Source organism: Crinia signifera, chromosome 11 (genome assembly GCF_055691185.1).
Source record: "Crinia signifera chromosome 11, ASM5569118v1, whole genome shotgun sequence".
Classification (NCBI taxonomy): Eukaryota; Metazoa; Chordata; class Amphibia; order Anura; family Myobatrachidae; genus Crinia; species Crinia signifera.
In genome coordinates, this window is record NC_139227.1 from 86,905,408 (window position 1) to 86,914,696 (window position 9,289).

Sequence of the window (9,289 nt, forward strand, 5' to 3'; positions counted from 1 at the left end):
TGGACTACTTTGTGTCCAGGGAGGTGCTTAAAGTGCTAAGGGTGTATGGCCACACCTCCCATGAATAGGCTATGCCTTCTAAAAAGTACCAGGGCCCAGCCAGGTTCTCTACTACCCAGCATACATGCGTAATGTAGATTTTTAAAAGTAGCCTGAACTCAAACTGAACCAAGTCAGTATTCCTTACTTTTAAGGTGAGCTTCTGACCAACATAATTCCACTGCAAGTACTAATTTTTTGCATGGAAAAAAAAAAACTAAGCTACCCTGTGTTAATAAGTGTACAAACACCTCCTAGGCTAATTCTGTGTAGGTGCACCATTTTTCTTTTATTATAGCATTAAGTCTTTTTAAATATTCCTTTGTCAACTGGTATATGAATTGGCAAATTCAATGACAGCAGGTAAATAGACCGGGAGAAACTAATAAGCATAGTCAGGAACAAATGGGGTCAGTGCATATGGATTGACAAGTCCAAGAGCAGCAGATGCACAGCCAGAGAAAATGCAAAGTCAAAGACTATTAAGCATGGTAAATGGGAAAGGCAACATCAATCTGGACAAAAGAAAAAACATAAAATGCAGCGCCTAAAAGACTATGTAAAAATGACTATAACCAATTGGATTGACTTTACATATATTTTATATTGTAAAAATGAATAAGCATACATTTACTAGACCGATTGGTTGAACAAAAAGGTAATTGCACATATTAAAAGAAACACTGATCATTTATGGTAAATATGCAGCATTGGTACCTCTGTCCGTTCCTATGAAGACCTGGAAAAATTGGGGCTGAATCAGGCTAGTATAATTACCATCCGCCTACTAGAATATAGGGCTCAAAATGTCCTGCAGACTACGGAAGGTTGGAGTTCGTCCTTCAGCTAGTGGAAGTCTTTGGCAAGAGTCCTTTTTGTAATCCTGTTGGCAACAAGGCGTGGAAGCAAACCGCTAGTTGCCCACCTGAGTGTATATCCAGTCCATCCAGGTTGGTTCAGGCAGTGTGTCCAAAATCAGAGAGGATGCTGCTATTTGTAGTTCATCTAGAGTGTTTCGCTATGAAATATATTTTTCAAAGGTCTGGACAAGCAAAGCAACAACAACGAAAAAACAGCGGTAATTGGAACAGATTCCTTTAGATACGCTGAAGCCAATGATGTTTTAAAAGCCTGATGTGTGCATGCTCCATGATTCTGTTTAGCCAGAAAGTGGCTGGAGCCTCTGGGAACAACAGCGGCCTTGATCCATAGTGGTGGCAGAGTAACTAAAACCAACTCTCTTGAATGGCTACTGGAATCCAGACCAAACAGTGTAGAGTGATCACTTAGGATCGAGATCCGGTGAACAGTAGCCCTGCCACACTCTGGTAAGGATGGCTTCTGGGATGTTATTTCCCAGTTTTGGTTATTCAGGCATTTGCAGCTTTGAGAATGCAGCATTTTTGTGAGGTCATTCACAGTCTCTGAGGGCTATTGTGTATTCTTTGTTTCCCTTATAAAGCCCTCACCTATTCCTCATTACAGCAGAATATCACTGCAAAACATCCAGTGTGTTGTAGGACTTTAGTGTTAAAGGTAAATGGGGTTATAACAAAGGTCCCTCCACTGATTGGCCTGATGACCTTAAAAAAGCTCCCCAGTGGAGTGAAACGCGTTGGTGGTTAAACTGACTGACTGAACCCAAAGAAAGTCCTGAAACACAGCAGAGAACTCCTATCTTGAACCTCTGAAGATTCCAACTATTGTGGACACCTTTCCTGGGCCGACACCATCACCCAGAGGCAATCCCTAATATTCTTCTGGCGGATATACTGAGGAGGAACTTGGATCCCCAACACGGAACTGCCAGTGGGGCTCTTGCTTATGTCCCTGTCACAACAATACCAGTGAGGATAACCAAGAAAAAGGACTCTGTACCTGCAAATTAGAGCTCAGAAATACCAGCTGTTTCACCAAAATATGGTACCGTATGGACAAAAAATACAAGAAAAGTAAATCAACCGGCGCTTCACTTCAAAGTTGCTGCAAAGATCTCTATAAATAGCGACTACCAATGCTGTAAACCAACAGAATTTGTATACAAAAAAATAAAGATCACTACGCCACTTATCCTCTCAAGAAATGTTCTCAGAATGCTTTGTGATAAACAATTCTGTCCCAGTCGTGCGTTTCAAAGTTGTTCCCAATAACTGATGAGCTTCTTTAGCCTTGATAAGCACTTTCTCTCCATGCATAGAAAAGATAAGCAACAAAAAAGACCATCAGGTATGGTTTTCCATATATATAACAACTGACAGGGTTTAAGGGGAAAACTCCCAACTACCCACAGATAGATTGCTTACACGCGCTTACAGGATGAAACGTGTGTGTACTCCTATCTGGGTATCTTTTATTTGGACCAAATAAAAGATACCCAGATAGGAGTACACAGAATGGTACCGTATGGACTTACAACTTTCATTAGTTCAGTCACAATACTCAAATCTGATCCCCCCCCCCCCCTCGCCCTTATTTTTAAGGTTTTTTCAATGGTCACATTTTGACCTATATTACTGGGAAGTTTATATTGTTTACAATTTTAAATTTTAAGATTAAAAATAATTTTAGTGGTACTTGAAATGTCTAAGTATTAAATTTGCTAAATATTGGATACTAGTCTTTTCCCCTTTCTTTTCCATATCTATTTTGGGGATTGACACCCCCCCCCCCCCCCCCCCACACTATTGTACTGCAGCTTGACAGAGCCACTCACACCACTGTGCCTCCTATCCCTCGACTGATTGCCTACTGCGAGCAGCGTTGCAAAGGTACCTTGGTGCATGCATCCTGCAGCCGCAATGGGTGTGCAGTCTACCAATACTCGCTCACTTGTGACATCATCAGAGTTGCAACCGCATGAATCAGGACCATTGCAACATGAGACCATACTGCTCACAGCTTTATGCTGGGTACACACCAAAACGATTTGGATTGGATGCAAATCGTATGCAAATTGTATGCAAATCGGATCATACGATTTGCATACAATTTACATACGATTTGCATACGATCCGATCCCCTCTGTATTCAGATGAATGGATCTTTTACAGATCCTACCTGCAGCAGGTAGGATCGGATTCGGATCCAATTCAGATCCAACCAAACGATTTTGACCAAATCTGCATCCAATCTGCATCCAATCAGTCTGAATTGGATCCAGATTGATGGGATTGTGCCAAAATCGTTTTGGTGTGTACCCAGCATTACCTATAATCATCATCTTTGTTTTTGGCCCTGCAAAACGTAAGTAGTACTGTCGCTTTATTTGAAATAAAATTCGTAAATTACACATTATTACCATAAGTAATTGGATTTATTTATTTGAATAATTATGTGACATTATGTTACTGAGTAAGGGATGATATTTATTTAAAATGGCTGACTGACTGCTTTCTTTTACACTTGTCTTTATTGTGGCTTCCACACCTATTTTCACAGTCACAGTTGAATAGGTCAATTTTGTTTTGCTGGGCTTCTCCCACTATAAAATACAAATATGGAGGTTCTATTGAAGATGTTGATATTATTGTTATTTTACTCATCTCTACTAAATTCCCTAGCTTTCTTCTGCCATAGGTGACTTGTCCATTAGGTCCAGTTGCTTGAATGACTCCATCTTGTTTCAGGTTAAGTCTAGTTCTTGCAGGACAGGGAGGCAAGGGCGTAACTACCATAGGGGCAATGGGTGTAGCTGCTATGGCAGAGACGGATTAAGCCTTCGGGGGGCCCGGGGCACTTTAGAAAGGGGGGCCCCCTCCTACTTGTCATTACTTGCCGCAAACTGCATGGGAGAATATTACACTGTCAAAACACAGCGTAAAAGCAGTATAAACTTGGTCAATGGTCAACTGCAGAGGGGAGGGGGGATTAATATAAACATATATTGTATATAAAATACCATGTGAAAAGCACGTGTTTGTCTCTCTGTACCTTACTCTGTAATAACCCTGACAGGCTCAGCGCTGCCTCTGATTAAAAACCCTCCCATGACAAGGCAGCTGCTGCTGCTGTCCTTCATGGGCCTGAGAAGCATATGATGAGCTCCACCAAGCAGAGCTCAGCACAAGCCTCTCAGCCTCTGACCCTCTGCAAAGTCTTATGGAACTTGGTCAACTCCCAGTAATGCATCGCACATTGTGCAAGTCAGTGTGCCTTGAATCCTGATGCTCAGCACCATTAATCATTCTCACATTGGCAGATAGGTGAAGCTGCAGCACTACCCCACTCCCATGCACAAAAAACATTTTTTTAAAATACATGCCAGCCACAGGGGGCCCCTACATAGAGGTACTGACCCTTGTGCCCTCACTATAATCCGGCCCTGCGCTATGGGGCCCAGGCCCGAGAGGGGCCCACTTTGCCTGTCAAAGTATCATGTGCTATATACATTTTTCAGCATTAGGTGATGAATAGGGGCCCTTGGTACTGTTTACCTAGAACGGCGCCCATCGCGGGCATCGCATGTACATCGCATGCCATTATAATGGCATGCGATGCCCGCGATTTTACATAGAAATGCATGTTAAAATGTAAATCACGTCGCATCGCATGCTGCCAAAAAAATCGCATGCGACGCGATTACCGCGATTTTACATAGGGAACAATGTTAAATGGCCCAATTGAGCCGATTTTACATAGGGAACAATGTTAAATGGCCCACAGACCCCAAATAGCCACCCTGAAGTGTGAAATGGCCCCACCAATTGTTAACGCCACCCCACGATCAACAAGCCCTGTGAAGGTATCCGCGTCCCCTCGCGGGGGTCGCTGCGCTCGCCACGCTTCGGGCTCAGGGGGCTCGCTACGCTCGCCACACTTTCTATTCTCAACTCCACGCCGTCGTGGATAGTGGGGGTATGAAAAGGTCGGAGGACGCATACCGCTGCGCTCGCCACGCTTCGGGTTGACGTTGATTGTGGGGTGGCATTAACAATTGGGGGGGCCATTTCACACTTCAGGGTGCCTATTTGGGGTCTGTGGGCCATTTAACATTGTTCCTTTTGTAAAATCGGGTCAATTGGGCCATTTAACATTGTTCCCTATGTAAAATCGCGGTAATCGCGTCGGTCGCATCGCATGCGATTTTTTTTTGGCTGCATGCGATGCGACCGACGCGATTTTTTACCTTGCGATGCCTAAGATCAAAATCGTGGGCGCCGTTCTAGGTAAACAGTACCCAAACTTTTGCTATGGGTCCCACATGTATCTAGTTATACCACTGCAGGGAGGGATGAGCCTATTGGGGGCACCAGGATAGATAGTGTGGGGGGAGATTGTACGATAGTGATGATGTTGCTTTAATGGGAACAGGGCAGAGAAGGCTTGACCTGGGGGGGCTGGATCTTGGAAGGGTGGTGAAGGGCATCCACGGAGGCATGTTCCTTGCTGATTCTTACTTGGCGACGATAGAAACAGGCTGATCAGGGCCGGAGCTGATGTCACACGTCTTCCCTTCAAACACTTGAGCGTGCATGATAATCCCAGAAAACGTCCAGTTACCACTGGCAAACACCGGCTTCATGTCAATCAAGTGCACATGGCCAGTGATTAAAAAAAGTATCAGGATTGTATTGCAGTATGGCCTTGTGCATGCATATTACGATCTGTGCGCTTATACAGTCATTCCGGTCTGAATAAATCCCATTGTGCAAGATAAAATCTTATTCAATCTTTTATAAACTCCCCAAGGACTTACAAATATTTGCAGTGGGCATTTTGCATGAATATTTCCTGTTTATCAGGAAATCCAAAATATTAAGGTTCCTCTGATGTGCCATGGAGGGATCGCATTACTCTGCTGTCTGCCTTGGGGGGTTATTCTGGTTCACTCTTTCTGACTAATTCCTTCTTAGCTGGACAAAACCATGTGCACTGCAGGGGGGCAGATGTAAAATGTGCAGAGAGAATTCGATTTGGGTGAGTTATTTTGTTTCTGTGCAGGGTAAATACTGACTGCTTTATTTTTACACTGCAATATAGATCTCACTTTGAAGTAAAACTCCCACCCAAATCTAATTCTCTCTGCACAAGTTACATCTGCCCCCCTGCAGTGCACATGGGTTTGTCCATCTAAGAAGGAACTTGTCACATAGAGCCTTATTTTGGTTCATTCTTTCTGACAAAATCCTTCTTAGATGGACAAAACCATGTGCACTGCAGGTGGGGCAGATGTAACATGTGCAGAGAGAATTAGATTTGTGAGTAATTTTGTTTCTGTGCAGGGAAAATACTGACTGCTTTATTTTTACACTGCAATATAGATCTCACTTTGAAGTAAAACCCCACCCAAATCTAATTCTCTCTGCACATGGTTTTGCCCATCGAAGAAGGATTTTGTCAGAAAGAATGAACCAAAATAAGGCCCAAAGAGTGAACCAAAATAACCCCCTTGGTTCCTTCATTTCCAACAGCAAATGTAGCCCCCCTAGTTTAGGGGATGTCGTAGCAAAGTATTCCAGAGACTGGCCTTGATAGCTGTTCCCATCTACAGATGGTGTAGCCTTTAGTATCCTATGACTACTATGACACATTTTATTTATTTATGAACAGTTTCTTATATAGCGCAGCAGATTCCGTTGCGCTTTACAAAGGAGACAGTGATACAACAAACTGGGTATTTACAGACAGTCAAAATGTAGGAGGGCCCTGCTCGCAAGCTTACAATCTATAGGGAAATAGGCATTGATACATAAGGATAGATACTGTATTCTTTATTGCATCGATTCCACCAGAATGCAAGGTTCTATGACTGGTTCTGGCATTTGATAAGCTTGCCTGAAGAGATGAGTTTTTAGGTAACGCTTATAGGTTTGGAGACTGGAGGAGAGCCTTATTGTGCTTGGGAGAGCATTCCAGAGAGTGGGTGCAGCCAGAAGAAAGTCCTGCAGTCGGGAATGGGAGCGAGTAATCTGAAGGTGGTGCATGCCCGTTGGCTGTGGGATACACGAACCAGGCAGCAGTGTCAGAGCATTAACCTATGACACTGCTCTTTTTGCAGAGGTGAGCTCTTATCGGATGCCCATATCTCGCTTCCAGCATTATGGGCCTTATTCCGGTTCACTCTCAGAGGCAAATTCCTTCTCAAATGGACAAAACCATGTGCACTGCAGGGAGGCAGATGTAAACTGTGCAAAGAGAATTAGATTTGGGTGACTTATTTTGTTTCTGTGCAGGGAAATTACTGGCTGCATTATTTTTACACTGCACTTTGAAGTAAAACCCCACCCAAATCTAACTCTCTCTGCACAAGTAACATCTACCCCACCTACAGTGCACATGCTTTTGTCCATTTGAGACGGAATTTACCTCTGAAAGTGAACCAGAATAAGGCCCTATATGCTCATGAATAGTTTTGGGTTCATTATTAGTGAGACACTGCTACTGTGCAGAACAGTTCATCTAGAAAGTCATAACTAACATACCAATACCTGTACTACAAATTCATTGCAGTGTCTGAGCTTCTCCTCCTCACAGAAGATAGGGGGCCAGCTAAGGTTATCTCCTAGTCAGAGCCAGTAATAGATCACGTCCTGCATCAATTGCTTTCAAGTTCACTCAGACATAATGAGCGAGTTCAAGATGCTAAAAATTGGATTGCCGTGGGAGCACAGGCTGTGCTATCAGCTACCCCGCTTGGCAGAGAAAGTTCTGTGTGCTTACTACGGTCAATTAGGAAACCAGCCAGTGTCAGAGACCTACACATGTATTCCTGTACCAACATATGTTGCCAGCCAATGACTGCATTGTTTTCCCTACTAGGTAGAGCTCCGAGCCAGGGGCCTTACTGGCGATAACAATGTACTTTGTGATGTAAAATGCAACCTTTTTACAGTGATGTGCAATTATATGAATTATTGATATGTTCGATAAATATTAAATAAGCCGAGTCATTGTGTAGGGAGCAGACGAAAAATTGTGTAACATGAATACTCTGTAGACCGATCATAAGCTATTAAGACCACATTGTGTTGAGAGCATCATGATAAAATTTTGCTACTGTAGTTCGCTGTATATTGGATTTTGAAATGACCTTTGTTCTACAGCTCTGGTGTCAACACTGGCTTATAGGCTGAGTTGAGTGGAAACTGGATAAACTGAATGTATAATCTGTATCTGTGACACCCTGGAATTGGGGATGTCATTTATTTACCCAGTCTAGGGGGGGGTAACCCGTTTACTAGGGACACCAGCCTCGTAATGTCCCAGAGGAGGACAGTGACAGAATGGTTGCTAAGCAACCACAATAACAGGGAGCCGACAGACAACCAGTCTGGAAGTGGTTAACCATCCTGCGTACCTGAAAGGCGCGAAGAAGAGGAGGAGGAGTTGGCCTGCGCGCCGAGGAAGTAAGGAGTAAGCACCAGGCGTGTGTGAGACAGAACAGTGTGACCGCGTGAGCCAGGCTGAGGGTTCTGACAGAGGAAGAGACGCCAGCCGGCAGCAAAGGGAGAGAGACCCGGCAAGTAGCGGCGTGGCGAGCGGAACCCTGGAGAAGACTGGGCGGAGAAGCTCACTCACCCCCAGTGACCTGCAGCGTCAGACCCGGCTGGAAGACAGCGGCGCACTACAGACAACAGGATCCGGCTGCCATCCCCTTCACCCGGCAGTGCGGCGGTGACCAGGCGCCGCTGAGAGGGAGACCCGCACACGTCAGGACAGCGGGACCCGGCATCTCCTCCGACACCCGGCGGTGAGTGACAGCTCAGCCGCCCAAGAGACCCGGCGCGAGGGAGCAGTGCCGCAGGAGCGAGTGACGCGACCCCCCCCCGCAGCGCACAGCAGAGAGGAGTGGAGCCCGTGGGACAAATCAGAGATGTAGCTGCTGCCAAGTGCCCCAGGAAAGTAAGTGCCGCACTGACCCTATCACGTTCCCCAGTAAACCCTCCAGTGACTATTGACTCTATGCTTCCTACCCACCGGCTGGTGGCTAAGATAAAGCCTTGCCCTTTTTGTTGTTAATTCGCCATATTCCTATAGGCGCTTGGAAACCAAGCCTCAAGTTTTAGAGACTGGCAGCTCAACAGCACCGTCTTGTGGTGTAAATAGGAAGGTGCTACTGACTCCTTTGTTTTACTGAAGACATCACGGCCCCTCCACTTTATTTGGGATGTTGCTTGTCCTTTTGTAACCAAAGAGGATTGCTATTCTACAATCTATATTCACTACGCAGTGACCGAGGAGAGGCCTCCAGCGAACTCTCAAAACGCCTGTGCACCGGTCTGTTTTAGAGACAGTATTTAGTATAGGAAAC